General features: G+C 35.5%; 1 long non-coding RNA gene across 1 annotated transcript; it reads right to left on the bottom strand.

The window, feature by feature from the left end:
- Positions 1-258: 258 nt before the first annotated feature.
- Positions 259-1378, bottom strand: LOC149922111 (uncharacterized). The gene is made up of 2 exons (XR_016477397.1): positions 726-1378; positions 259-654 (listed from the first exon to the last, which is right to left on the bottom strand). It is a non-coding gene; the product is annotated as an uncharacterized LOC149922111 (long non-coding RNA).
- Positions 1379-24426: the final 23048 nt, after the last annotated feature.

The raw sequence follows: 24426 nt of genomic DNA, 5'->3' as shown, positions 1-24426 counted from the left end.
CAATACAGACGAGTTAACTCAAATTAATTTACACGTTATTACTTATATTGCAGAATATTTCTAGTATTTAACATAAATATACTAAAATCTATTGTGTTTTTCGGGATTAACCAATTTTTTTAAATTGGCCCTATTTAATTGAATTTATCAAAATAAATTTCTATTTTGTTAGTTTAATTAGCAATTTTTCTCAAATATTTGAACTAACCTCTATTTACCCAACCTCGCTCGCTTTTACCCAACGGCGTACGAATAAAATAAAATAATAAAACATTTTATCATAAATACAATTATTTACAATATTTACACGGTTCAAAGCTAGTTGTTATTTGGGAGTTGCTAGAGCATCCGTTCTCTATCCCACTGCTGTGTGCGAAGTGGCGGGCTGGTCGTCCCATTGTTGCACCTTCTGCTGGGTTGAGCGGCTTGCGTCGAGGGTTCGACCATCAGTAGTGGGGTTCTGCTACCCATGCTGGTTTTGTCACCTGTCCGGGCTTGTGGACGCTGGCGTAGGGCATTCTGATGATAGGCCTCCGGTGGTGTGGTTCTTTTCTTACCGGTACACCGGGCTATAAATTCTGACAACATGGGTGTAGACTCGGTGGATAGTTTTCGAGGAAAAAATAACGTTGTTGGCTGTTTAGTTCAAAATGCCTATTTTAAAAATTCCAAAGAAAGTTGTGATTAGGCTTTGCGCGTGACTTAGCGTATCTGCATAACTATACCTCTGTACGTAACAGGGCGCCGTCACTACTTCGTGCCAGTATGGCTACCAGACTCAGCACTTCGCGACTTTCTTAGTAACTAAGGTCATTTCTGCCGTGTTCACGTCTATGATGATTGGCCGGTTTGGGCTGTAAACTGAGTTTCGGCTCAGGCTAACAGAGAGGGTCCGTGCAAACTGGCCGCCTCGGCGGATTGTGTAGTCTGCTGTGGGCGGCTGGCATCCGTATGTGGGCACGCAGGTATTCTTTCCCGGCCTTTTGGAGCACACCGAGATCTCCGATACCAGCTGTGCTGGGTTACGTGGACGGCTGTGAGCTCGTCGTTTCCCTTTAGGAGCTCTCTCCAAATTGATTGACTCTTTACCTACGTTGGAAGGGTGTCGGCTGGAGTTGCTTAATGCCTCTGCTGTGTGCGAAGTTGGAAATGGTCAACCCATTGCTGCACCTTCGACTGGGTTGAGTGGCCTGCGTCAAATGTGTGAACATCAGTAGTAGGGTACTACTACCCATGCTGGATCTGTCTTCTATCCGGGCTAGTTGGACGTAGGAGAAGGGCACCAGTGAAATGGTCTCTGTTACTAGGTTCACTCAGCTATCAACTCTGACACACACTCTCGGAAAAAACGCCGTTAGAATAACATCAGTTACTGGCGTTCGCAGATGTTAGCAATAGCAGTAAATTAAACAGTAAAATAAACCTGTTAAAACAGCAGCACTTACCGTTCTATTAAAAGTAAAGAAGCTGTTAAATAAACTGTAATTATTACATGTTTTAAAACAGTATTTGCTGTTTTAAGAACGGTCCATTGGCAGAGGCTTAACCATTATGCCGACTGTTTATATAGCGTTAGTTACCGTTTTAAAAACTCTTTTTTTGCAGATTTTTAACAAGTATACCGACTGTTTACATAGCATCAGTGACTGTTTTAAGAACAGTTCAATGGCATATTTTTAACCATTATGCCGACTGTTTATATAGCGTTAGTTACCGTTTTAATAACTCTTTTTTGCAGATTTTTAACCAGTATACCGACTGTTTACATAGCATCAGTTACTGTTTTAAGAACAGTTCAATGGCATATTTTTAATTATTATGCCGACTGTTTACATAGCATCAGTTACTGTTTTAAGAACAGTTCAGTTGCAGATTTTAACCATTATGCCGACTGTTTATATTTCTTTAGTTACCGTTTTAAGAACAGATCAGTGGCAGATTTTAACAATTATGCTGACTGTTTATATAGCGTTAGTTACCATTTTAAGAAGAGTTCAGTGGCAAATTTTTAACCATTGTGCCGACTCTTTATATAGCGTTAGTTACCGTTTTAAGAACAGTTCAGTTGAAGATTTTAACCATTATGCCGACTGTTTATATAGCGTTAGTTACCATTTTAAGAACAGTTCAGTGGCAAATTTTTAACCATTATGCCGACTCTTTATATAGCGTTAGTTACCGTTTTAAGAACAGTTCAGTGGCAGATTTTAACCATTATGCCGACTGTTTATATAGCGTTAGTTACCGTTTTAATAACTCTTTTTTGCAGATTTTTAACCAGTATACCGAATGTTTACATAGCATCAGTTACTGTTTTAAGAACAGTTCAATGGCATATTTTTAACCATTATGCCGACTGTTTATATAGCGTTAGTTACCGTTTTAATAACTCTTTTTTGCAGATTTTTAACCAGTTTACCGACTGTTTACATAGCATAAGTTACTGTTTTAAGAACAGTTCAGTGGCATATTTTTAACCATTATGCCGACTGTTTATATAGCGTTAGTTACCGTTTTAATAACTCTTTTTTGAGGATTTTTAACCAGTATACCGAATGTTTACTGTTTATATAGCGTTAGTTAACGTTTTAAAAATAGCCTAGTCGAAATTTGGTAGTCCATTGAACCCCCCAAATAGTAAAGAATTTCATTTCGTGTTTTTTTTAACATTATAATAATTATTTTTTCTGCTTTAAAATAATTGCTCATTGATGTCATTTATAATTTAAAGTGACTAGCCTGTTTGCCCAAAAACATAAAATTTTCAATATTTTTGAAGGTGGAGTACAAGTCGAAATCTGGGAGTCTATTGAACCCCTCAAGTAGTCAATTATTTCGTTTCGTATTTAATTATTATCTTTTGTATATGTCTATTAGATACCAAAATATTCGAGAAAAACTCATTTTTAAGATTTAAAATCGAAAATAACCCAAATTTAAAAAAAAAATATAACTTTTCAAATAATTTGATAACAAGTCTAAAACTTTGGGAAACTAATTTTCTTAAGCTACTTTACTCGTAGAAAAAATATTATTAAAATTATAAATTAGGCAAATTTTCCGCTAGTCGAATTGACATGGAATGACCCCAAAGCGTTCCGCGGCGAATAAGAAAATGATCCACGGCGAACGACAAAGCCTTCTAATTTGAACAAAGAAGGTTTGTTCAATATAGAACATCTAAGTTCAATATTGAGCTATCAACCATCGTTCTTTATCGAACGAATAGTTTTTTGTTCATATTAGCCCAAAATGGCGTTTTGTTACAGGGACAACCTTCTGAACGGCGATTTGTTCAAATTAGAACAATTTTTATTAACAGTGCAGGGAGACGGGGTGAACCATAAGGGCCGTGGTGCACTTAGAGATCATACGGTCACACCTCCAAGTCCGACTTCTGTCAGGTAGGGACTAGAAACTGAATTTCGGCTCAGGCTAACGTGGAGGGTTCAGACATCCTGGCCGCCTCGTTGGAAGAAGATAAATGGCAGTGTAGATGGTTGTATTGGAACATTTGCGATCTCCGTTGGGACGACGGACGGGATGACTACAACAGCCTAGGAGCCATCGCAAATTATATAAAAGAACAAGGGTTCACGTTTTTTTTGTAAAGGTTTAGTAAAGGCCAAAGTTTTATCGGATTTCATAGGAGTTAACGTCAAGAACGTCGAGGATTTAGACTGTCCTAAATTATCTACCATTCTTTGTATAAATGCTCCTAAACATTGTCATTTTCACCGTGACCCTAATAATTGCGCCGTTGTGAAATCTCACAAAATCGCTGTGTGGTACCGCAAAATCGTGTGTAAGAAAATATAAGTCGTTTTAATATTATTTTTGTTTCATCACATTGGTTTTACGATATGTCTGTTTTCTAAAATTACGTTTCTTAAATAGCGTAACGTATTAAAGTTGAATAAAGAGTTTTTCATTTAATTTTAATTTTAGTGTTTTTATAATATCTTTCTGACTATATTTGTATTGTTTAACTTCTTTCATTTTTAAAAATGTAATTGCTTGATTTAAATAAAGCGTGAAAATTATTAGTTTCGAAATGATATTTACAAATCTTATCCAATCTAAAGTCCATCGTTCGGGTATTAGTAAGTATTTCATACAAACTAACTTAATTAAGTATTTTTAGAAGTGAAGAGAAACACATTGTGAAAAACCAAATGAAAAGAGACTTTAAACGGTTTTAAAATTCTTAATATATTTATTTAGAAAATCCAACGTTTAGGAGGAACTGTTCCTCCTTCTTTCATCCCAGCATGTTTCCCCTTTTATCATGGTTTCTCTCCAAAAAATAGCCAAAAATCTTAAATCAGTAGGTCTCGATCCTTTTTATCTCCAACCATCCCAAATTGTCAGCTTTATTATGTAATAACAAAGAACCAACTGCCCTCCTCGACAAGGCTATCATTTATAAAATCTCCTGTGATTGTGGTGATTATTACATGGGGGCAATGCCCTCGACCATTTCATCAAAGGCGTAAAGAGCCCCAAAAATATAAACAACCCGTCCAATAATTCTCCCCCTTAGCGAACACCTTCGTGTTTTTGGGGCCATAATGCTAGGTGGGACTCAATAGACATACTAGCTCGACCCAAAATTATATAAAACAAATTTTAATGTACGCGAATCCATCGAAATTTCAAAAAATAAATCTGCGCAATGTTTAAACCGTGACGATGGTCCCTTTAACTTATAAACGTTTTCTCCACTTTTTAAAACGTGTTTATGGTCCTCACCCTCTCACACACACAACAAACCAATTCCTCCCCTCGCAGAACCCACCCATTCAGACCATAGTAGCCTCGAGCGCGAACGAAGATATCGAGCCCATATAACACTTCGACGGGGGTCGACTCGCCTTTAAGAAAAAAACGCTCACGGCTAAAGAACAGTGGCCTCCACTATATGTATGCATAAATATTTTTTCGTCCCAAAGTTTTACCATCGTACTGTCAGACTTGTAAAAATCCCTGAAGAAGGAGGAACAGTTCCTCCGAAACGTTCGATTTTTTAAATAAATATATTGTGAATTTTAAAAACGGTTAAAGTCTCTTTTCATTTGGTTTTTCACAATGTGTTTCTCTTCACTTCTAAAAATACTTAATTAAGTTAGTTTGTATGAAATACTTACTAATACCCGAACGATGGACTTTAGATTGGATAAGATTTGTAAATATCATTTCGAAACTAATAATTTTCACGCTTTATTTAAATCAAGCAATTACATTTTTAAAAATGAAAGAAGTTAAACAATACAAATATAGTCAGAAAGATATTATAAAAACACTAAAATTAAAATTAAATGAAAAACTCTTTATTCAACTTTAATACGTTACGCTATTTAAGAAACGTAATTTTAGAAAACAGACATATCGTAAAACCAATGTGATGAAACAAAAATAATATTAAAACGACTTATATTTTCTTACACACGATTTTGCGGTACCACACAGCGATTTTGTGAGATTTCACAACGGCGCAATTATTAGGGTCACGGTGAAAATGACAATGTTTAGGAGCATTTATACAAAGAATGGTAGATAATTTAGGACAGTCTAAATCCTCGACGTTCTTGACGTTAACTCCTATGAAATCCGATAAAACTTTGGCCTTTACTAAACCTTTACAAAAAAAACGTGAACCCTTTTTCTTTTATATAATTTGCGATGGCTCCTAGGCTGTTGTAGTCATCCCGTCCGTCGTCCCAACGGAGATCGCAAACGTTCCAATATAACCATCTACACTGCCATTTATCTTCTTCCATAAGACTGGAATATGGATATGGTGGTTTAAAGGTCCAGACGTTATGCTTCTCCGTTTCCGCATCGTAAATAGCTAACTCTTTAATTATCATTTCTCCATTCACACGGAAAAAGTTTGCCTCGATAAAACATGTCCTTTTCATTTCTAGAAATAAACTTGTTTTAAAAAAAACTTAGAACATGTAATTAAGACTTCGCACTGAAGCTTCCATCAGTCCAGTAACTTTACCATATGAAAATTTTTCATCAGGTCAATTGAACCCAAAAACATTTTCTACGTTATTAGTACTTTGCACAGATATTCTGACTTGAACCGGGGTTTTTAATGCTTGTTGAATTGAATGGATAAATTATTTCAGCTTTTATATAAAGGATATCGGTTGGATAGAAAAAAATCTTATTCAAAAGCTGAAGTATATTTTATTATTTAACACCATCACTTAAAAACCACTTTGTCCAAGTCTGATAAGCTGAGTTGGATAATTTTTCGATTAAATTATTGTAATTCTGGGAAAAAAATTGCATGTAATTAAGTTATCGCATTGAAAGAAGCTTCAGTGTTTTCATAGTGAAATGTAAGGGGAGTTGGCTTTAAATATAGTGGAAAATTACCTTTGTTATTCTATGTTCACCCATTGAGTATGGTAGCAGATGAAAAAAAATAATTAGCCAAACTAATACTGTTATATATGCAAATATTTCACTCAGAATCAAAATTATTGACTCCCAAAAAATATTTAGCTATTTTATTATTAACATACAGAGCTAGTCAGACTTAGGGAAGCGTGTTTTAAGATAAGTTAAAAATGAATTTGGGGAAAAAAATTGCTTGAGTTTTTAATTTTACGTTACAGAGTGGCTCCCATTTAATGTGATGATTCTGAGTGAAAAATTTTCAAAAGTCAAAGTTATTGGATTGCATGAAACTTAAGTGTTTACAAATTTTTCACTCGAATCATCACATTAACTGAACCCAGAAATATTTATCGCGACAGATATTGCATTCACTAGTGGTAAATTCATATATATTTCTTATAATAGTTTCTAGTGAAGGCTACCAGTAATTAAGAATTAACATTACAACTAAATAATTATATATAAAAATAATGTGATTTCTAAGGTAGCTTTAAAAAATAACCTAAAACAATCTTACTTTTGAAAAATGACTCTTTAATATCAAAAATCGTCTGTCATACTCGGAAACAATTAATTGGTCACTGATGTCGTTTCTAATATTTCTTCAGCTTTTAAAGAAAAAAAGAGTTACTCGATAAGGGTAAAATAGTCTATATTTAAATTTACAGTGATTCTTATTTTGGATTCCACTTTCACAATGGGAAAAGTGTCTTTCTCAAATGTTGTAATTGCACTAATAGATATGATTGTTAGAACTATTTTAATCCTTAAGATAGAATCGTTCAGTACTTTGCGGATATAAAAAGAGGGACTCGTTTAAATGGAAATATTTTTAAACTTCATTTTAATATCATTAGCGTGTAAGTGGTGCATATACCCAAAATTGAACCGCAAGTTCAGATATGCAAATACATAGAAAATACTATAAAAACATCTTAACTCTACTTTTAATACATCAAAAAAATTCCGATATTCAAATATTTCAAAATACTCAATTAATGTACTAAGTTACGTTTAAAAAGAACCTTTCGTAAACATGAATTCATCCAATTGTTAAACATAGATTCCAGATTAGATGGTGTATGTATGATGGGTAAGACTCTTGTCAGAAAGATGAATTCTGCTTTTAATATGTTAAAATACATTTCGACTATACAAATATAGTTTTCGCACTTTAAATTTAAATATAGACTATTTTACCATTCTCGAGTATCTTGCATATTGAAATTGTTACGCATACAGGGTTACCATTTAATTTTGGAATAGATCACCAAGCTAAAAATATAAAAATTGATAAAAACTTACATGGCTACGTCCTCATCCGAGAACAGCGGAGATTGATTTCTAGTGGACTTGGTTGGATACAAAAAAGAACAGAGTTGTGATGTCTTAGGGATCAAATCCCTGGGTTTTTATACCCAAAAGGACCCCCCCATACACACTTTGAGGGGCACCCCCATACGTAGGGGCCATTTGGGATGTAAAAACCAAAATCTATGAGAATCCCTCGTAGTTTAAACTGAAATAGTTAAGAGGTTCTATTCCCGCTACTAGTTTATGGGCCTCCATAAAATTCTACGCGCAAAAAAAACATTTTTGGTGGGAACACTCGTTTGTTATAACCATTTTAGCGCTAAGAATCCACACCTGATGTAAAAAGTTGGGGGCCACTTTTTCAATTTATTCGCCATGGTCTCTACAAATCATAGAATGTCGTAGAAAAATAAACCGTTTTTATAATACACTCGGCTCTTTTTTACCAAAACGACACTTTTAGCTAGCAAGGGGGGACACCCGCTGTGTCTATTTTACGCGCTGGGGGTAAGGGCCATTCTCTAGCTACCCTTTACCCCTTAGGGCCCATATTCCGTAAGACGGATAGCTTTGCGCATCGTGAAATTGTTTGAAAATAATGTTACACGGGGAAAGTGTTTGTCGGCGAAAACACAAAAGGCTCGACCCATTGAACTATTTGGATTTATTACATAACACCACTCGCACGTGGAGAAAAGTGTTTGACAGATGCCGTAGGGGGACATTCCCTAAGACGGATAGGTTTTTGACAAGTGGTTGAGAAATAATGATGGACCTATTGACCTATGGGTAAATAGGCCCATTACTCGGGTTTATAGCTACTGGCTGTTTGCATAACATCATGTCAGATGATTCCACCACCCCCACCGAATAGGGACGCTAAAGGGGAGATCCTCCAACTATCGATAAATCATATGACCCTATTGACCTACCGAAAATGAACGCAAATGGGGTCTATATATAAGGCATTCACCCCCGTCATCCATCGGCAGTACACTACAAACCGTATCTCGAGCCTCATGTCTAAACGAAGCTGTGTAGATAACGTTCCAGCGCCTACTAAAATGTCTAAATTTGATCCGACTCAGCGGAAAGTTAACCCTCGGTATTCACTTTCATCCGAGCTTTTCGTTACTACGGGGTTCACGTCTGAACTCGATATATCTGTAGCTCTATGCAATAAAATCACACACCAGGCCTGGGATGATTTATACGGCCACTGGGAACAAATAAATGATCCCCAACGGTTGCCCTTTCGATCACCGTTCCCGCTATCTGATGCGCTAGTGACCGCCGCCATGTCTAACCAAAAAGAATTAACCTGGCAAAGTACGATATCCGAAGCGTCGGTCGTAATCAAAGCGCCGGAAACTCGAGAATGGGACAGACTCAAATATTTCATTAATTCGCACATTCAACTCCTTAAAGTGAACCAAAAACTCTTTGAATTAATGGGTTACGTTATAACCGATAATTATGGTAAAATTTACGAAATATTGTATAAAGAACCATGCGCACCCAACAATTTATTTCTATCGGATGAACATGAAAGGTATGATACCGTTGTCCGCTATGCGTCCAATTACGTAACAGCATTTAAAATTATTGACGATTTTAAAGAAACAGTGGCCAATCAAAATATGTTTTGTGTATTTAACTTTTACAATTTGTTTACTATGGTATCTACAAACCATAAATATATTAAAAATAAATTGTTTATCTTTAAGCGTTTTTTTTTCATCCGCTTAATGTACGGTAACTTTGAATGTATAAATAAAACCTTATAATTTGTATACACTCTTCTCTTTTTTTCCAAAACACTTTTACCGATGACCGCCCGCTATTTTCGGGTACCCTTAGGGGCCCTAAAGTGTTTGTCGGCGGAAACCCTTTGAACTACCAACTCGAAAGACAGGGGCCAGACATTAACTATGACGGATCGGTTTTGACGGTTTATAGCTGTTTGCATAACATCGTGTCAGTCCACACCACCTGCCGAATAGGGGCAGATAACCTATTGACCTACAATGAGGGTAACATCGTAAATCATCTAACCTCGTAAACCCTTTGAACTATTTATTACTAACTCGAAAGACAGGGGGGGCCCGACATTAACTATGAGGGTTTATAGCTGTTTGCATAACATCGTGTCAGTCCACACCACCGAATAGGGGCAGATAACCTAACCTACAATGAGGGTAACATCGTAAATCATCTAACCTCGTAAACCCTATTTATTACTAACTCGAAAGACAGGGGGGCCCGACATTCACTATGACGGTTTATAGCTGTTTGCATAACATCGTTGTCCACACCGCCATAGGGGCAGATAACCTATCGGTATACACACTCCCTTATCTCTGAAGTTATCGAAATAGCGCTCAGAATCGAAGGGCGTTTTCCTTATGAAAATGATGAGAAAATCGAGTCAAATAAAATCTAATTTGGAAGCTACCGGCTTCGATACACCGACAAGGAATGTCAGCCAATGAAAATCATGTGCTGACATCTTATTACGGCGCCCACGGAATTACTCTCGTAAATCCCGTATAGCTATTTCTATGGATAAAAAAATGGTTTCATAAAAACAAAAACGTTTTTTTTTTCGGCTTACAGGCGCGCAAAATTTCAAATTCGAGGTCAAAATGCAACTTCATAAGGAAAACGCCTCCAACATGGGGAGTATAGCAGTTTGATAACTTTGGTTCATTTACTTTTGGTTTTGGTATTTGTCTCTTTTTTACTTTTGGGTAAAACGCTTCTTCTTGTTTCATTGTAAAAACTAAAAAAACACGTGGCGTGCCAACAACTAGCAGACGAAAATATTTTCTTAAGTTCAAACTATTTCCGCTAGATGTCTATATTGTATTAAGTTCAATGGTTTAACGTTGCAAAGTCTACCTACCCAGTCCACCCCATAATTTCGATCTTCCTAGGGTGAAGTCCTGGGCAGCTAAGGAGTTCAAGTGCTCTATTTACAACAACCTTATCAACCCAGAACCATATTCTAAACTCAAGTTCGAGCAGCCCTCTACTAACAGCTTTACTATCGAATTCACTTTCGACAGAAAGTGAATTCTAAGAGCCTTTGGGATAATTTTACCTACCAAGATTATGAAAAAAGAAACGTTGTTGGATAATTAAGAGGGCAGAGAGAAAATTTCTGATCAATACAGTTCGTTTTATACCCACTAGATGGAAGCACCCTTGACGATTCGGAATTTTAGTTCTTAGACGAGTTAAGAGTGCATACGTAGATTTATTGCACGCAGACTGTTACCGTTCGCGTTTAACCCGTTTAAAAGATTCTCCACTGATTGGAAACCCTCGTTATATCGTGAAGAACGTATTCAGGTCATTAAGAACCTCGAACGCTACTTTTAGGATAATATTAGTATGGAAGCTTCAAAACTAGGATATTATTTTCTTGAATAGATTAGGTCGAAATACCCTATTCCCTTCCATGAAAAATATTCTACTTTTGTAACGTCCAGATGGCCCTACACGCATCACTCTGAAAAGTACAAAAACTGTGCGCTTGTTTCAGCCTACTTCCAGGGGCTAGTCAGGGGCGGATCCATAGGGGGGGCGATGGGGGAGATCGCCCCCCCTTAGAATACTGGAAAAAAACAAAACAAAACTTTCCTAACTGCCTAAAGCGGCAGCTAAACACGTTACTTGTTCTGCCTTTTCAATCTACTCTTTACGTGTTTTCAAATTTTAGAGAGAGACTAGAGTATACTAGACTTTCTAGTTGTAGAAAGTACTTCGTTTAAGCAAACGAAAATGAGAGCTCCACGTTACATTTTCACGCTCCATATAGGCTTCGAGCTTAGAAACGATAGCGCCATCTACTTAAATACCTGCCAACTAAATTCGTGAAGAAATAGCAGACGACTTTTGAATGCCCATGATTGCCCCTCCTTACTTGATGGCCTGGATCCGCTCCTGGGGCTAGTAGGCCACACTTTGAAGCTCTCTGGCGCTCTTTTAACTCATCGTAGGAAAATGGGAAAAAACAGGCATACTTCTCAACTCACCCCCTACAACCCCGTAAAATGTTTGCATAACCTTTTGAAACACCCTGTATATGATGTTAATAATAGCCCATATTTCTTGGTCTATGGTAATAGGGTGGTCAACTGGTTTTTAGCCAAATTAAGCTTCAATGACCGTAAACAGAAAGGTAAAAATCCAGATGTCGGTCGCCATTACCAAATGTAATATAATGATTCATAAGTAAGCCTCTGTTTTACATTTCCATATAAAAAAATTTCAATGAGACCTTGTTTTTCACGAACCATCAAATTAATTTCCCCAAAATGGAAAATTATCATATTCCTTGTGTAATTGATAAGGTTACCATGGAAGCAAATTATCGTAAACTAAACCGTAGATTGTAAACGCCATGGTTTCCTTTGATTGTTGAAAAGTCCACTAAGATCCTACTAAGGGTCTGGTCAAAAACCTAAAAATTCTATATTTTTTAGAGCGATGATGAAATTGAAATTTTAAGGTGCTAGAATTTTGCTAAAATTGGATAATAAATGGAACCACAAAATACTTCAAAACCTGTACCAGAAAAATACATTTATGGACCCACTTCGTCTACCGCCACTGAGTATTATCAAATATTTTTAAAAAATGCAGTTAAAATGTCTATTGCGCTTACTTAACCAGATTATGAAAAAATAAACTATCGAATTTAATAAACAAAACTTGACTTTACAATTTGTCAACTGATGCAAAATAATAGAAGAAATAATAGAAAATATTAAATAATATCAGAAGTATAAAAGATATTTCTTTTCGTAAGAAGTATTAACTTACCTATCTTGCTAATACGATTCGCTTTAAATTTGGATTTTTCAAAATACAGGATTGCCATAATACCTGGGAAACCTGGAATTCGTCGAAAAGTCAGGAAATTAAAAAAAATAGTTTAAAAATCCGGGAAATATCTGGGAATTTAATTCCGGTTGGGAAATAAGAAAACCTTACTAAAATATAGGTTAAAATTACAAACTTTTGGCACAAAATAAATCAGGGAAAATTTCCGGAGATGATCAGGGTAAAAATATGATTCGAGAAGGGAAAATAGTGCGGGTCGAAGAGTCACATTTTGATTTTGGGAAAAATATGGTTTATCAATAGCTAAATATTCCTACACAGAAATCTGCTTTCGAGTAAAAAAAGTAAATCTGAACACCTGTTTGGATTTCTTAGATTTAAAATACCGGGAATAAACTGATATTTTTTGCGGTATATGTTTGAGAGACACAACCCCGTTGGGGCCACAAACAAGACGGGGGTAAATATATCTTTCCCCTCCGGCACCATGGAAAATAAAGGATTTTAAAATCAATACTAATCGAACCCGAATCCTTACATACTGCACGCACACATACAATACACTCTAGTCTTTGATAATATTTTTTTTTCCAAAAACATTTTTTTAGTGGTGGGGGCAGATATCAGTTCTTTCTTCCAACAGCAGGGGTCGCCGCATATTTTCACTCCCCTACCCGTCACTTCCTTGATTTTCTTATGAGGTTATCGATTATGGGGAAGATGAGTATGAATACGGTTCCGAAACCCGGCGGTTACCAAGTATTGCTCGGTGGATCGGCCCTAGTTGCAAGTTTATCTTAATTACTAGATGGCGCTGGCCTCGGTATCTATCACGGCCGCTTTGTGCAATACGTATATATTGGTGGTAGGCGGCGAAACCAAGATGGGGTTAGAGCCCCAAATTCCAAGGCGGATAGCTAAAAAATGGTTTTTAGATAAATATAACATATCTATCCGCTCAAGCGACTAAGAATTTATGTGCGCTTTCGATTAGGCAGGTACTTTGCAACTGAAACTGTTCACACCTTTTTGCCCCTAAATCAAGGTGGAATTTGGGGTACACTTTGTACTTCACCTCGAAAGCGAGAGCAAAAAAATCGTTTGCAATTAGCATTGCCAGACGTTCGATAATTTTGTTTTAATCAAGATTGTTTCAAGGGTTCAATTTTGATTTAAGTGCTATTAAAATTGTAGATTTCTCATAAATAAAATAAAATAAAATTAATTAATTAAATTAATTAAATTTGACGTCAATATTTCGACAAAATTCAATTTTCAGGCGTACGATAAATATTTTTCTGAAATCGATAATTTGATTTTCAGAACTGTCTGTCACAGTTATAATCGTCTGCTTGCGCCAAATGGTTTTTTAAGCAAAGTAAGTTGGGCCCCTATTTCAAATATTTGGGGCCCTTAGAAGGATTTCGGGGCTTTTCATATCTTAAAGCTAACAAAATGTGGTGTTCAATGAATAAAATTTCAATTTCTCGATAATAAATTTCGGTAAAATTATAATTAATTTCTAAGTTTTCAACATTTTCGCTAATTTTCGATATTTTGGGCCCTTTTTCATGGAAATTTGGGCCCCTTTAAAATTTTAAGGTACGCCACTTAGGAGAGCGAGGCGCCGGACATTTGGCCAAATCCCGTACAAAATTTGGAAAAAAATCCACAAATCCAAAATCCAAGAATTTTGCTCCCATAGACTTTGTATGACAAATCCACAATAAAAAATCCTGGATTTTTTAAAAATTCAAAATCCCGAACACAAAACAGCAAATGACCGACCCCTCGTAGGAGAGTGACCAAAATACCCGAACAGCGCGCGTGAAATGTACGAAAGGTCCCAATCCTTACCAAATTATTAGGCATCTAGGTAGCTCATTTGCTAGATGGTTTCGTGCGCGCGTAGGTCGCGAGCGAATCGAGCGTAGCAGCTAAACCAAAGATAATTTAAACTCGTACCCTAGATTCGAAATCACTCTCTCGCGCGTTGCCGATAGCGTTTACCCACTTCCCGGCGGAACTCAGAAAAAAATTCGCTTCATGGTCTGCGCCTTACCGCAACCGATGGAGCCCGATTTTTCTGAGGTCACGTGCCGGAAGAGGGTAAACACTTCGTAACAAAACTGTCAATTGGAAAGCTCTCAGTATTCGAATCTAGGGTACGAGTTTAAATTATCTTTGCTGCCATTAGCGATTAACACCTAAATCAAACGCCTATTAAATTCACAAAATTAATTTATTATGTAATCAAACAACGTTTTCAAATAATAACTAATAACAATCATTCCATTTTTTATGAATTCGTCTGTAAAATTAAAAATTACTCGCCTTAATCGTGGGACAGACCTAATGATGGAAGAGAAAAAGATATAGAAATACTAGCAGATGACTTAAACTACCTCGAAAAATCACATTTTACCAAGACTACATATCTATCTCCATCCTCACTTTTGCTCCTATAAATACTTGGACGTAATTCGCATTATCGGTAATTTTGCTTCGGCTGACACCCCTCCAAGTTCCTAAGATTATTGGACGATAGGATTCTGAGGCCCATCCTCGCAGCTTTTGTAGCTGAAGTTCGTCTGCTTTCGTGTCATTCACGCGCGCCATCTAATATGATCTATTGTTACCGTAATATTCCGTTCAAAAATGGAGCCATCCACGAAACGGGATAGGTTAAAGAAACGTGAAATCTAAAGAAACTATTGTAACAAATGTTAATTATTTAGAAAAAATAAACGAAACAGAGGTTTTAGATCAGGTAATTTATTTTTTAAATGAAGAAAAGTTCCTAAATAAAAAACAACACGCATAGTTGCTAAAATTATTGCGTGGAACGCCTAGGCTTAGTGTAGGTGAGAAAGCAACTGAATATTCTTATTTTAAGTCCATTGTCACTTCCTTTTGGAAAGAATATATGTATGTACAAAGAGAGAACGCGAGCGCATGCGCAGTGGGCCGTGACATTTACATTCTGTCTATAAGATAGACATTCAATCCTTCTTACCAAGAAAACACTAATTAATTCGCCGTTAAAACGTAAATGTTATATATAATCAGTGCCGTAACTAGGGCAGTGCCAGCGGTGCCCAGGCACAGGGCGCAGACCCTGGAGGGGCGCCGAAATGACCAAACCAGGACCTATACTTAGACCGCGTTTACATGGTCGCACCTTACGCGACAAACAGAGCGAACTTTTTTTGGTTCGTCATGTAAACGCCAAAATTCGACAGAACGTATCGCTCCATTTTCGGTAGAAAGGTGCGACAGCATAAGGTAGACTTTTTCAATTGGAGCGACCCGAAATCGCCATAAAGACGCTATCGAACCCTTTCGTAGAGGTTTTTCCCTAAAAAATCCTCCGCAAAAGATTTACCGATTCGGAAATTAAAGCTTTGATTAATGTTATTGGTGAAAAAAAGCTGCTAAGTATTTTAGAAGGGAAAAGGCAGAAAAAGGCAGAATAATGCAGACGTTTTTAAAAATATCGAAAAAGAGTTGAAAAAATTAGGGTTTAAAAATAAGGATTGGCAACAAATTTGAAATAAATGGAAAAATTTAAAATGGAATTCATTAAAGAAAAATCTAAGCGATCGAAATCGGGATCAGGAGACGCGTCTTGTTCAGGCTTCAAGTATTTTGAAGAAATGAACGGAATTTTAGGCTCAAGAACGATAGCCAAAGCGCAAGAAGATGGACTAGAAAGCGAACCTTAAGATATTTACAGTAAGTTTCATATTAGTTATTATCAGTTTCTAGCTATAGTCCGTCGAGCCGGATCCTCGTTACATCAGTGAGCCGCTACAACTCAAACTGAGGGATCTGGTCTTCTAATCCTGGCGTGTGGGACAGTTCGGTTCGTGATAGTCATCTAATTCAACGAAGTATGGATAATCTGATCAACAAACGATGTGGCATCAAGGGACGGTTAACAAGACTTGAAGGAATCGTCACCAGAGAGAAAGGGATGTGCTGCCGGTGAATGAGAATTTCATTCTCATTCACCGGAAGGACACAAAGTTGTTGCTTGGCTCCCGCCGTTCACCCGCGCCTTTCCCCCATTGCGTTCCTCCCTTAATCACCAGAATTTCTAATCACCAGATTCTCGTTCACCCGCTCCTTTCCCCCATTGCGTTCCTCCCTTAATCACCAGAATTTCCAATCACCAGATTCTCTCTCTCTCGTTCACCCGCTCCTTTCCCCCATTGCGTTCCTCCCTTAATCACCAGAATTTCCAATCACCAGATTCTCTCTCTCTCGTTCACCCGCTCCTTTCCCCCATTGCGTTCCTCCCTTAATCACCAGAATTTCTAATCACTAGATTCTCTCTCCCGTTCACCAGCTGCTTTCCCCCCAACCCCCTTTCACTGGATACTTTATCTCTCGTTCACCAGCTCCTTTCCCCCATTGCTATCCCCATTCACTGGCTCCTTTCCCCCTTCCAACCCTCCGCATTCTCCAAAATCAGTTTTCCTCGTGCAGATATTTGGAGATTAGATGTTACCCGTTTGCTTTTCCCCAATCACCAGAAATTCTTTTCGCTTCCAAACCCTTTTAATTTCTAGGATATAAGCAATAATAACAAGTTATTTAAATTAAATTACAGTACCCAAAATTGGACCGCCAGTTTATTATTCTTTTTAGGGGAATCTCTATGTGAGTTTAACATTACAATAAAGCTAAAAGGTCCAGTTTGGGGTACATTTGGTCTGAAATGGGGTACATAGGGCCGAAAACGGTGACTTTGGTCGTTTTCAGGGTACATTTGGTCCATTTTGGTCCATTTTTGGGTACATCAGAATTGCAGTTGGAAAGACGAAGAGCCGTAATTTTTTCCACCCTTCCCTAAACTCCATAAATTTATCGCTATAATTCCGAAACTCTATAATTTCTTTATCGCTTCCGAACCCCCTTAATTTCTAGAATATAATTAATAAGGACAAGTTATCCCCCATCCCCATTCTCCAAAATTAGTTTTGCTCGCGCAGATATCTGGAGATTAGATTTTTACCCGTTTGCTTATCGCTTCCGAACTCCTTAATTTCTAATCTCTAGGCAATAAAATCAAGTTATTTACATTTAATTTTTTATTTTAGAACTTTGTTTTACATGTTAGTAGGTACTATCAGATATTCCATTAGATGGTTATCTTGTACATTACACAATTAAAACAAATTAAAGTAGTTAAGTTTACAGGCATTTAAATGGGGTGAAACGATCTCCTGCAACTTAATTTAATTAAAAGTTCTAACTCACGTATTTGTAGTGTTTAGCAGCAGTATCGTCTGACATACGAGGGACAGTCACAAACGCCTTCTTCTTCTTCAGGTACAGGTGAGAAGCTTTTGTCAGAGACCGTAGTTGCTTTTGGCGTCGGGGGAATGTCCCATTCTAGCGAAAGGTACTTTTTTTCCGATGGTGAATTATCCCTAGCCGGACAGTTTGGAAAGAATCTAGCATGTTCAAGTTCTGGTACGTCTCCTGATTTCCATCCTTCTAATACGCCATGGCATTTGTAACATCGTACTTCATCGCCCCGCTGAATATAGTAGAATCCAGCCTTCGCTAGTTGCTCCTTAGTGACGTGCGGATTTTTTCAGTGACGAAACGTTTCAAGTCGATACACTTCAATGTCCATAGCTGATCTAGACCAAATACGTTCTATAGTTTCAAATGATACATTCTCTAAGCCTACATTTACCCCTAAGTCTACTAAACCTAATTTTATCAATATGGTTAAATTTCTACGCTAAAATTCTCAATATAAACGCTTTTTTCAATATGCAAATTGTTTTAAATATGTCTAAAAATATAGTCTATTACAAAGAAAAAATAGTTACTTACTTTACTGGTAGAAATCCTTTGTCGAGCTGTAGAAAAGACTGAGCGATCCGTCAGCAGGTCTTTACTCGTCAATGCGCCGTAGAGAAATGACGCACGGAAGATTAATTTATTCCTATCTTGTTGAGAATAATTCATCACGTGATCTAAACTTCAAATAACCCTCAAATTCTATTGGCTGTCTCTCTCTGACAGTTTAAACTGCCTCTAATGATTGACGGCACTTATTAACCCACATGAGTATTTGGAAAAAACCCTTTGCTACTCGAAAGAGAGTTTTGGAAATACCACGTTGACGATATCAAAATCGAACTCTCACTTGAAAATGTTTACGGAAAACAATCCTCTTGGAAAATTGAGTTACGTAGAAGATTGCTAAAAAATGGCTAAGTGTTATGTTTTTTTCAATAATGAGTCTTATTTTTTACATTTAAAGTATTTATTAAGAGTGAAAAATCCCATGACTACACTGACGGCATATCTTAAGTACCGGTGGAAAAAAATCCATTGCTCAAAGTTCAGTTATCTTATTAAACGTGCGCGTGCACAGAAAAATGAACGAGTCACGTGATAGTAACTTAATTTCTACGCTAATCTTACCCCTACTAGGCCTAATTTCTGTCTAATACATTTCCAATATATATATATAAAAGAATGCCTAAAAATTTCATTTTAAATATAATAAAATAGCCTAGCTGATTATTATTATTATTATAACTTACTTTTCAGCGTGACCTTCAATGACTATTCCCAATGCTAAGACTCTTTATTGAGATAACGAAAACTGTAACTAAGAATTGATTCCCATGACTACACTGACGGCATATCTTAAGTACCAGTGGAAAAAAATCCATTGCTCAAAGTTCAGTTATCTTATTAATCGGGTGCGCGCGCACAGAAAATGAAAGTCACGTGAGAATCGGTACGTCACTGAAAATAGTGGAAGTGTCATCACTAGAGTTCTTTTATCAATATATTTAATTAAGGATTATTTCAAAGTTTAGATGGCGCCATGGTTCTCAAAGCAGTGATATTAAAAGATCTCAACGGGTGGATTTGGAGAAACGCTAAAAATATTCTCGACATATTCATTCTCCCTGAGTATAAATAAATAAATAAATAAATACATTCTTGGCGTAGTAGTAGGATTTTAAGAAAAAAATTAAATACGGAAAATCAATTATTTTATTTTAAAGGTTTTGTGATTTCCCACCAAACAATTTCAACATCTTCAATGTAGGCTATCACATCAGGGGTATCTCAAAAATCTTTTTCCTCTGATCTCCTAGTTTCTGCCTCTGTCTTTAGTATTTATAAATATTTTCCTATCCATAAACCATTTCCTAACTGGTGGACTTTGATAACACTAACATTTTACTTATAATAATATGCTGAAATACATTTTCCAATACGCAAAAAATTAAAGCTAGACCTAAAAACCTGTAAAGTGTAAATAGTTAAGACTAAATTTCTAAGCCTAGCCCATGAAAGTACATTTTCCGTAAATCATATCCTAACATGAATGCATTTGTTAAGAATAATTTTTTTTTTAAATATGCTAATTAATTTCGTAAACAAGCATAAATTTTAGTTCGCCCTTCCTCCAAAATATCTAATAGAGCTAGTACATTCTCGATAAATATACATGTTCTTGGGGAATAAGAGACGTTTTTTATCAAAGTAAGCCAAGTTTAAAGCTTATTGTCATTGGTTCCATAACAAAAACCTCATTGTAACGTGATAATGGCTGCTCACTAATCCCAATTCCATGTGAAACTCTTTCAGTTTCTTTTGAGTTTCAAAATAGGGTTTTAGAAATAGATTTTTCCTATTTCATTAAATATAAGTATTAAAATTAGAATTGCTTCATTAAATTATGCATTTGTACTGTACTGTACACAATACCTGCATTTGAAATTGTATAACATTAAAACACAGTTTTTTAAAAAAATATATCAAGGTTTTCAATTGAGTTAAAAATAATTATATTAGATGTATTGTGTTTATATTTTTAACTTAATTGCATTGATGTTTTAAAAGCAAACCTCGGGCCTAAGAAACAGGCAAAGTGTAAATTGCTAAGACTAAATTTCTAACTCTAATAATGTGTAAATCAATTATACAATTATCTATTCATAAGTGTTAGAGACTTTATTACAATGAAATAAAACATGTAGAAATGTATATGATATAAATTTAAGAAAACTCAAACATTCGACAGACATAACTTTTCTGTTTTAAATCAACAATTTTATTATTCTTTCTTATCATTTTTTATACAACCATTTGTTTTTAGATAGATAACCTGAGGACGGCTATAATATGAACATATACCTAAAAACAAATCGGGGATTAAACAAAAACAACCTTAAGTTTACTATTGTTATATATTCACACGTCCTCAATTATGCAAATTTTATATTAACATTTCTACTATACATATTTCATAATTAATATTTACATAAATAATTATTTTTTATATAAAATCGTACAATTCTATCAGAACTTAAACCGGAAGATTCAGGCATATAATTTCCAAAAACACAAACTACATTTGGAGTACTAATATTTATACTCACACAATTATATTTCGTACTAACAATTTCACCATCTTTTAAACTTTCAAATACTGCCAAGCGTTCGTCGCATATTTTTGTACTTCTCAAGGTGTGAAAGAAAAAGTGGTTCACACCAGAGCAAACTTTTTTCAATTGAAAAAGCATTTCACTCCCCGAAACTGTCACTTGCTGACAATGTACAAAATTGGGCTTACGGGATTTCAAGTAATTTAACATCCACGATTTTCCTTCATTTCCATCTTTTCCTATTACAAATATTATTTTTCTGTCTGAGAGAATTAAATGTTCCAATAAACTTTTTTGCCATGGTCTAAGTTCTATATCTTTGTTTATTCGTTTAGGGGTTTTCATTTGTTCCACCCAAGCACTTGTCAAATTTCCAAAGAGATGCGATGGTAGTCCAGATCGAGCAACGGCTTCTGCGCGGACTCGTTGTTTATCAATTTCCGCTTCAACTTTGCCTAAGTTTACTTTGTGTGGGCTTAGACTGCAGCGTCTAATATGTCGACTCAGTTGTGATTTAAACGATTTATTGCACGTTGTACACGATGTACGTTTACATTTATGGGTTCTTAATCTATAGCTACGTATTCGTTTCTCGCAACTTGGACACTGAATATATTTGTTTCGACCCATTTTGAATATATTCAAAGGAGACAAACACGTACGTTTTACTCGAACCGAGTTTATTCATAAACTGTTATCGATTTTTGTGGGATCTCCGTCTATAAAGTATAAAATGTGGGTTCTGAGGGTAGAAATAATATTATAATTTTGATTTTCTTCCAAGTTAAGTGTTTCAGATAACGTTTACTTATTCAACACCTTCATTCCATTTTTTTTTTACATTAATTTGATATAACCTTGTATCTTCCAACAATTCAGTTTTATGCTATGTACAATTCCCTTATTCATTACATCATTCCAAATTTAGCCTAATTCATACACAGGCGTTGATCTTCTGAAATGGATATTCCAATAAAAACCTTTTCTTATATCATCGCTTCTAATTAATCTGAATGTTGTCAATATAAAAAACATCATATGTTTTATTTAAATATAAAGAATAAACACTGGTAAGGTTAAGGTTAGAGTGAAATGGAATAATTAAGTAAATAAGCATAAATTTTAGATAGCCTTTCCTCCAAAATATCTAATAGCTCTAGTACATTCTCGATAAATATACAAGTTCTTGTGAATAAGAGACGTTTTTTTTATCAAATAATCATAGACTAAAAACTTTGCTCAACGAAAAACTAAATAACGATAAATAATGTACAATTAATTTATTAAATAACGAGAAAATGTCTTATGGTAATAAAAAAATAAAACAAGCAATTAATTAATCATTAAAAGTAAATTATTATCAATTTGATGATTGTTTAAGGATATCGATTATGATCAATGTTTGTACTACAGTGTTCATATCCGAAATGAAGTTAAATGAAATAATTAAGTAAACAAGCATAAATTTTAGATCGCCCTTCCTCCAAAATGTCCAATAGAGCTAGTACATTCTCGATAAATATACATGTTCTTGGGGAATAAGAGACGTTTTTTTTTTTCAAAGTAAGCCAAGTTTAAAGCTTATTGTCATTGGTTCCATAACAAAAACCACATTATAACGTAATAATGGTTACCTCTATCTGTAAACTTATCAAGATAAGAAATGACATATAACTAGATAATTATGTATTAAATTTTTTAATAAGTTAAGAATCATTAATGTTAATTGGTCTATATATATATATATATATATATATATCTCTCTCTCTCTCTTAAAGAAATCTTATTGTAATAAGCTTAAAAATTTAGGAATAAACTTATATTATAGGATGAAGAAAAGTCAATAGACATTTATTTGTAAATTATTCGCAATTTTATTTATTTATAAAACGAACTACAGTTCGGTCTCTGGGAGGCTTAGGGTAATGACAGCATCCCATGAAATCGAACGCTGAGCACTCCTCCCGTCGACGGCTTCTCTTCGACCCTCTTCTTCCACAGTACGTACAACGGAGATGGGGCGGGAACTCCTTTATAAGATGCCCGGGGATGTGTTTGGTATAGACATTACCATGTCGAAAAATTACACCCATTTGATAATGCGCGCACTCTCGACCCCAGCAAAAGAACAGTCCTCCGCCTCTTACAGCCAATTCTTCCGTACATTCGTCGCAGTGAAAGTAAATCATAGATTCGGTTGTCGTACCGACGTACTCATTTCCCGAGGCCAAAGTTATGGAAATAGGATAAATTACTATAAAATTAGTAAGAATGAATGATTGAATATAATATATATACAAAGTTTAGAATTTACAATTGACGTATTTCTACGTACTTAGTCCCTCGAGCCGATTCCGAAACAATTCGAATTGGCTGTTTTCTTAATACTATCTCTCAATTTTTCTGTTTACCCTTTTTATACTCGAAAAAAAAAAACAATTTACAACTGACATCATAATTATAAACTATATTCAAATTTTCCTAATGAATCATTATCGAACATAGGGCTCTAGAAATCGTTATCATACTCGTATCTTATTAAACGGTACAGATGTTTGTGAAACAATTTTGGTCAGGGACACTTTACGTGTTTCACTTTATCGATTTAAAATCATAGTTTTAAGCAAAATCGTAAAACTAAGTACTTACTTTCTTAATTACAAGTACGCTAGGACGTCGCTCGTAAATTGCTTAGCTTAATCAACTAATCTTCACTATAACAAGATCTGTTTACAAGAATACTTCATAGATTATCTTAAGTAGCGTATCTAAAGAATTTTAAATCGAGTTAAACGCTATAAAAGGAATTTTTTCGTAAAACTTGTCATTTGTGTTTGAAACTTCTTTACTCGTTAGAATATTTTTTTAATATTTGTCTTTAATATTAATCCATAATGGAAATTCCTCAGCAAATTCTGAAATTCGTATGATTAACGAAATATGCATGCGCGCCTACTCGAGAAACACCTGGCTCTGCAGGTCTTGATTTATGTAGTGCATATAACTATGTTGTAGCCCCCATGGCATGAGAGTTAATAAATACTGATTTAAGTGTAGTTATACCTGATTTCTGCTACGGACGTATTGGTAATATTATACAGGGTCTTTTTTTTTGCTCGGAAAATGTTTTTTTTTCAAAAACTATTTATAGTACCGATTTCAAATTTGGAAGGTCAATTCTCTATACCGGGGGACATCAGTTTGAGAAATTTGAGCGTTTTCGGTAATGTTTTTCACCAATTTTGAAAAATTATTTTTCGACCACTAGGTGCGAGATAAAAAATTTCTATTATAAAGTTGTAGGCCGTCATCGAAAACCCTTAAAAATTGTTCACTCGACGAAAAACAACTTATTTATCAGTGAAAATTCGAGCTTGAAAAATTTACAAGTTGGTGAAGCCAAATTACGATT

The sequence above is a fragment of the Leiobunum rupestre genome, chromosome 11 (assembly GCF_980474605.1).
Source record: "Leiobunum rupestre chromosome 11, qqLeiRupe1.1.hap1, whole genome shotgun sequence".
Classification (NCBI taxonomy): domain Eukaryota; kingdom Metazoa; phylum Arthropoda; class Arachnida; order Opiliones; family Sclerosomatidae; genus Leiobunum; species Leiobunum rupestre.
The sequence above is the reverse complement of the archived record's forward strand: the minus strand, read 5'-3'. Positions and strand labels throughout refer to the sequence as shown.